Genomic DNA, 7,083 nt, shown 5'->3' on the forward strand with positions numbered 1-7,083 from the left:
CCCATGCGGTTCTTGAAAAGGCTCCTGGTCCGTTTCCCCCTTCATGGAGCTATGCAGAAAAGGGCACCGAAAGGGTTCAAGGGGCAGAAGCGCCTCCTCAGCCCCCGGGGTTGCTGAGCTTGGGTAAAGACAAGGAAGGGGAAGCACGGCAGGGGCGTGCAAAAGAGGGCGGAGAGGAGGCGGCTCGGGAGACGTTTTCCACAAGGAGATGTTTTCCGCTATGCTCAGCCCTGGCAAGACCTCGCCTGGAGTCCCGTGTCCAGTTCTGGGCACCGCAGTTTAAAAGGATGCAGACAAACTAGAAAGCTTCAGAGGAGAGCAGCAAGGATGATCCGGGACTGGAAACAGCCCTGTGAGGAGAGATGGAAAGAGACTTGTTTAGCCTCAAGAAAAGAAGATGGAAGGGAGATGGGGTGGCCTTCCGCAAGTGCTTGAAAGGCTGCCAGATGGGGAGGACATGGTCTTCTCCATCAGCCCGGAGTGCCGGGCATGGAAGAACGGGCTCGGTTCCGAGGGGCCAAGTTCCGGCCAGATACCAGGAAGTACCTCCTGGCTGCCAAAGCAATAGAGCTTTGTCAGAGCATAACGACAATGGTGGAAGCCGTGACGGGGGGGGGGGGGGGCGCCCCCACGCTGGAGGCATTCAGGGTGCAGCTGGACGGTCCTCCGAGGGGGGTGCTTGATCCTGGAGTCCTGTGCTGAGCAGGGGATGGACCGGGTGGCCTTCCAGGCGCCTTCCAGCTCTGCTATTGGGTGATTCCGACTCCCCCTCCCGGCTGATGCCTGACCTTCTGGGGTCATCCCACGAAGCTGATGGGTGGCAGCCGCAGAGAAGGAGGAACCGCCCCACGCTGCACCCAGCCAGACGGTGGGCCGGCAGCGGAGGGACGCAGCGCAGGCCACCAGCCTGGGTGGCTCTGCAGGGGTGGGCGAGCCGTTCCGCTGCCGGCTCCCGGTCCGGATGGCTCTGCACTGCCTCCGCTAGCGCAGCAGGATGCCTCCCAAAGCCAGCCGCCAGGTGGTGCCCCCGCGCCCCTGCCTGGCACACGCGTGTCTCGTGGGGGCCCCCTGGGGACTCCGAGGAGCGAGGGTGGGACTTCGGTCCTCTCCTCTCGATGTGTCCCCTACCACGGGGTTAGGTTGCTCTTCAGGGCCTGCCTGCCACGCTGGGGCATCGTGGCTTCCGCGCATCACATGTGGGCTTTGCCACAGAGGGAAGGCCTAGACAGACAGACTCCATCGCTCAGCGCCACGGAGGGGGTGGGAACCCCCCGCCCCTTCCGCCCCCCAGGGTGAGACGTGTGGGGCTGCCACCTGGTGCCCAGTTCCCCTTTGACTGCACGCTGCAGCAGCGGGACTAGAGGTCACTGCAAGTCCCCTTGAGAGGGGCCCGCGACCCGGGGAGCCCAGTGAAGGGACGTTGGAAGTGATCCCACTGCTTTCCCCAGTCCTCGAATCACAGAATAGCAGAGTCGAAGGGGCCGTGAAGGCCATCAAGTCCACTCCCTGCTGTTGCAGGACACCAAGCCACACCATCCCCTTCGGAGGGCTGTCCGGAAGCTTTTTGAACGTCTCCACTGTTTCTCCGGGTCTTCGGTTCCACTGTCATCCTGCTCCGACAGTGAGGAGAGTCTCCCGGCTGTTCAGGATCCTTTTAACTCAAGTCCGTTACTCCATGTCTTGCACTCTGGACTAAACAGGAAGACATCTTGGCCTCCTCCTGGTCACAGCCTTCGAGGTCCTTCTGGAGCGCAAAAGCATCACTGCTCAGTCTCCTCTCGAGGCCGAACGTGCCCGGTTCTCTCACTCTTGTCTTACAGCGCTTCCTAACCTGTCGAGAGGATCATCCCACACCTTGTCTCTGTCCTGTGGGCTTCCTCAGCTGCCGCATGCTTTGCCTCCCTCCCATGGCCCCGGCCCCAGGAAGGGCTGGGGGTGCTTCTGGCCTCGGTAGCCCCCCTTCCAACCCCACTGCACCTGGTGGGGGCTGCTTGCCCGCACGCACTGCAAGTGGTGCTCCAACGAAACGGAAACTGAGAGAAGGGGCCTCCCGGGCCATCTAGTCTGACCCCCGGCTCCAGCCGGCTCCACTCATGGCATGCCAACCATGCGCATGGCCAGGAAGGCTGCAGCCCCCCCCCTCCGAAGCCCCCCTGCAGGCCGCACAGGGCTGCAGCGGGGAGGCCCCAGGAGGGAGCGCAGGAGCCGAACTTGGTGTCGCCTCCTCACAGGCCCGCCCCGCTTGGTCATGTGACCCTGAGTGGCAGTCTGTGGGGTGCTGGCCTCTCCAAGATCCCCTGGGCCATCGGATCCTAGAATCGTGCAGCCGGAAGTGGCCGGAGGGATCCCAGCGCTGGTCACCGAGTTCCGCCTCCCCCTCCGACGCTTCCTCTGGAAAGCCGCCAGTGTGGGAGAGCCCCCCGCCTGCCCAGGCATGGGCTTCTGTGTCGTGCTGCTCTTACGGGGCCCCTCGGGCTCACAGGCACCCCCCCGTCCCCGGCTGGCTCCAGGCCTGCGTGGCCCCCGGCTGCTGCACCTGCCCCCCGTCGCCCCTCCCTGTGATGTGTGTTTTTGCCCACAGAGGCTTCTGCCCGTGGATCCCGCTGGCCTCTCCGGGAAGGGCTTGGACGCCTCGGCTCCAAACACGGCACGGGGATCGGCGAGGTATGGCGAGGCACATGCCAAGACGGGCCCGGAGACAGGCAGGTCTGCCAGCGGGTCCCATGCCCACCTGGGATGGTGCTGCGGGCAGAGCGGTCAGCGTGGAAGCCCACCCTCTCTGCCCGCGTCCGAGTGCGCAAGGCATTTTGCAGGCTTCTGCCCCCAGGAGCTTGCAATCTGAGAGGAGGCAGGGGGAGCCACAGAGGGAGGACTGGCCAGTGGGAGCAAGCAGGGAATCCGGGAGCAGCACGTGGAGGTCCCGCCCCACCTGCCCCGGCTTGGCTGCCTGCTCGCTTCCCACGCGACGGGGAAGCTGCCACGCTCTGGGGAAAGGCGGTGTGAGGAGCATGGAGGCCCAGGTGCGCAAGCTGCGAGGGGCAGAGGCGCCGCCCAGGCAGAAGTGTGGCTGGCTGGCCCGCCCCTCCCCGGCCCCTGCGCAGGTTCAGCCACGAAGCCCCTTCCTGGCCTGCCCCGGCACCGGGGGACTCCTGCGTTCTCCGCTGCCGAGTCCTTACGGAGAAGGCGCTTGCGTGGCTCCTGCAGGCCTCAAAAGGGGGGCACCGTGGGGCCCCCCCAGCACCGCAGAGCCTCCCTGCAGCCCTCCTGGGACACGTTGGCATTTCTGAGCAAGCCTCGCGGCCTTTGGACAGGGACCCCCGAGCCTGCGTGTGCGTCCTGCTGCAGAGGGGGGGGGAGGGGCAGCCACGGCTCCCTGCTTGGCAAAAGCCCTGGGAAGCACACTCGCGCCCATCGTGCCGCCTCCCCCCATCCTCTCCCGGGAAGCATTTGGACGCGCCGTAGATCAGAGGTGTGCAGAAGGCGGTGGGGCTGTGGCAGCTCCCAGGGCAATTTGCAAGGGCTTCCGGCTCCCAGCAGCTCCGCTGGCCCCAACAAAAGGCTTTCAGGCTTCTGAAAGGAGGAAAGGTTTGGGGGGGAGGGGGCAGAATAGCTTTTTTGTGTGGAAGAATTAGGAGCTCCATTCCGGGCCTGAAAGGGGACGCTTGGTCTCAGCCCTGCTCGCTCCCTTGCTCACAGAGGCGGCCTGTTCCCCGATTCTGTGCCTGGGGTGGAGGCAGAGCCTGTGGGCTCCACAGTCCCAGCGCCGGGCCGGGCCGGGCATTCCCAGCAGGGCGAAGGAGGGAGGGGACTTCCAGCCCGGGTGGCCGAACCGCGGGCAGGGAACAACCAGGGAAGCCCTGTTTGCCTGCCCCCTTCGGGCCCCGATCCAGCGGGCCCTCTGCATCTCTGCAGCCAAGCAGAGAGCCAAGTGCTTGGGCCGAGGGGGGTCGCAGCCCTGCGGGGGACCGGCGGAGGCGGAGGTGGTGCCAGCCCGCCACGTCCGGGGACAGAGCCCCTGCCTCTGCCGATTCCTGCCCGGAGGGGCCGCCTCTCCCTCTCGTGGGGCTCGAGGCGCCTTGCTTCTCCCTCCCTCCTCCTGGTCTCATCCTCCCAGTGGCCTGGGCGGGCTCGGTGGAGAGCTGTTACCAGGCCCAGGTCGCCCAGGAGTGCGTGGCCACGTGGGCCTCGGGCCAGAGCCGATCTCACCAAGGCACCTGCTGGCTGCCCTCCCCTTCCGCCCCCACGTGCAGCGTGTCCCCCACCTCCCTGCAAGCTTACATTTGCTCACTGGGATTTCGAACTGAAAATGAGAGAACGCGGCTGCTTTGCTCCCCCTCCCCCACGAGAGCCGGCCAGCTAATCCTGGTGGCTACAGCCGTGCTTCGAAGGACCCTGTCCTTTCTGGGAGCCGCTCGGCCTCAGGACTCCCCGCCGTCCCGAGGCTGCTCTGGCCTGGGCCTCCTGCACCTGGCGCTGCCCAGGCGGAGGGGAAGGACTGGAGCTGGCCTGGGGGTGGGACGTCGCTCTGGGATTCCCTGCTCGGTGCTGGGGCGGCCTCCTGCCCACACGTGTCCCAGAGAGGGCGGCAGCACGAGGCAGAGAGCCTTTTGACAGCGGCAGGGGAGCCCCCGGCCCAGACCCTGGGGCCACAGGGTGCCACGGGGGCCTGCCCTGCCCCGGCCTGCAGCCCGTCCCTGCTGCGGGCGCCTGCCCCCAGACAGCTTGCGGGGTTTCTCCCCAGGCCAGAGCCGAGCCGAGGAGCAAGGAGGCAAGGAAGCAGTTCTGCCAGAGCCAGTTCTGCCAGAATCTACCTACTGGCACAAATCTGCAGGAAGCTTCCTTGCCTACTTCCATAGCTGTCTGCTGGGGACCATGGGTGAGAGGGTGTCCTGCAGGCATCCAATCAGCCCCGGGAGAACGGAGGGCCAGACCGCTGGACCTTGGGTCTGCTGCCACGCACCTCTGGATCAGGGCCCCGGGAGAGGCGGAAGAGGGGCTGGAGGTTTCCCAGAGGGGGGGTCGAGACGCCGCTGCCCCCAGTGCAGGCCCCACTGCTCCTGGAGGGGACCTGCCTTGACAGCAGCGCTGTCCCTGCAGCTCACCCGGCCCTCTCCCTCTCCGGTGCCAGGCAGCCCAGAGGAAGCGGCTCTGCCCCGTCCCCCAGCCTCCGCAGCAGGAGGACACGCCGTGTGCCGGGATGGCCCCGAGGGCGCCCCTGCCTGCCTGCCTGCCTGCCTGCCTCTGGCGTGCCCGGGCCCACGTCTTCGCGGCAGGAGCCACTCCCTGCCTCAGTGTTCCTGGCGGGACAGCGCCTGGCCTGGCCTGGCCTGGCCCGGCCCAGAGACGAGGGGCGTGCGATGCCCATGCAGCCAACGCGCCGGCTTCTGCGAGAGTCCGTGGCCAAGCAGGCGTGTGGCCATGTGGCCCTGGCCGGGGGGTGTCCTCTCTCTCGGTCAGCCTTTGCTTGGGGAGGCGGCGTTGCCGGGGTGCCATCCAGGGAGGCTCCAGCCGTGGGTCAGGGTCCCTTTTCGTGGAATGCGCCCGAAGACGAGGGCAGGGATAGCCAGGAGTCCCCTGGGGAAGAGGTGGTGGTGGTGAAGTCCGCCTGAAGAAACGGGAGGGAAATGGGCCAGAGGGTGGCGTGGAGCAGGACAGAGGGAGGGCACTCTCAGCGCTGCACAGACTCCGAGTCCCACGGTCCAGAGGGCAGGTCAGAAATTGGTCGGGCTTTGTGAAGAACATCTGCTCAGGGTAACGGCACCGAGAGAACGGCAGAGTTTGGAGATGGTGGCAGGAGGACCCCCTTCAAGTTCCCCTGCAGGGAGGCGTCTGGGCCCACTGAAAGCCCCCCGCCCCCTTGAGCTGCTGCCTGACCTGACTCGGGGCAGAAGACCAGCCCACGACAGACGTGGCCCCCGTGCCAGAGAGGCAGGATGGGTGCTGGGGGCAGCGCAGGAAGTCCGGGAAAGCCAGGAAGCCTCTGTCCCCGCTGGGAGGCCGGCTGCCAGCCACGGGGCAGGCGGGGGGGGGGGCACCACGGTGTGAACAAAACAACACTGAGCGACCCTCCGAGGCCACGAGGGCCACGGAGGTGGTGCCCCCAGGGCACGCTGGTGGTGGCCGGAGATCCAGCAAGGGCCGCGGGCGCCCCCCATGCCACCGCCTGGGTGAAAGTGCACGCCGGCTCTTTGGCCAGCAGGTGCCCGCAAGCGCCCAGCTCAGGCAAGGGCAGGTCTCCGAGGCGCAGTGGACGGTTCTGCCCCAGCCAGTGCAGGTGGGGGGGGGCGGGGGGCTCCTGCCCCAGTCACAGCTTCTCACGCGGTCAATCAGGCCACCTGCAACCAGGGAGAAGGCCGTCATGGTCGCCAGACCACCTGGCTCCTCGCAAGCCAGTGCAACTGCCGGGTGCTCCCACCATGGCCAACATCCCCCTCGCAGGGCGCCACGCTCTGGGCAGTGGCCTCGTGGCACTCGGGGCGCCCCGTCCCCCGCAGGGGCCCCTGGATACTCTGAGAACTCCGCACGGCTGCCCTGGGCCGGCTACCGGGCGCCGCCTTCGCAGAGGCCGGCGGCCTGTCCCACCGAGCCTGACGGGCCTGGACGGTGTGGGGGCCCTCAGCCCCCTCGGGGGCCCTCCACGCCTCCTGGGCAGCCCTGAGCTGCACCCCTCCAGGGCGCCTCCACACTGCCCACCACTGCCCGGAGCTCTCTTCAGCTGCCCCTCCGGCCGACGCCCTGGCGGGAGTCGGGCTCCGTCTTCTCACCCCGGGGCAATTCCGGGGCAGGCAGGGGTGCCTGCGGGGTCTGACACGCCTTTTGCTCCCAGGGACCGGCCCCGGGGCGAGTGGAAGAGGCACAGGCCCAGCGTGCGCGAGCTGCTGCGCCCCCTGCGCCACTGGCTGGATGCCCTGGAGGAGAGGCTGCCGGGGGGGGCAGCGCGAACCAGGCTCCGCTGCCACAGAGGTAACTGGGCCCGGGGGACCACCAGACCCATCCGCCCCACCGCTCCGCGCAGCTGCCGCCCCGAGGCCCGCCTGGGACGAGCTGCTGGGTTTCCTTACGTGGCCAGTTTCCCGTCCCGCA

This window comes from Varanus komodoensis, unplaced genomic scaffold, assembly GCF_004798865.1.
Source record: "Varanus komodoensis strain SLA01 unplaced genomic scaffold, ASM479886v1 scaffold78, whole genome shotgun sequence".
Classification (NCBI taxonomy): Eukaryota; Metazoa; Chordata; class Lepidosauria; order Squamata; family Varanidae; genus Varanus; species Varanus komodoensis.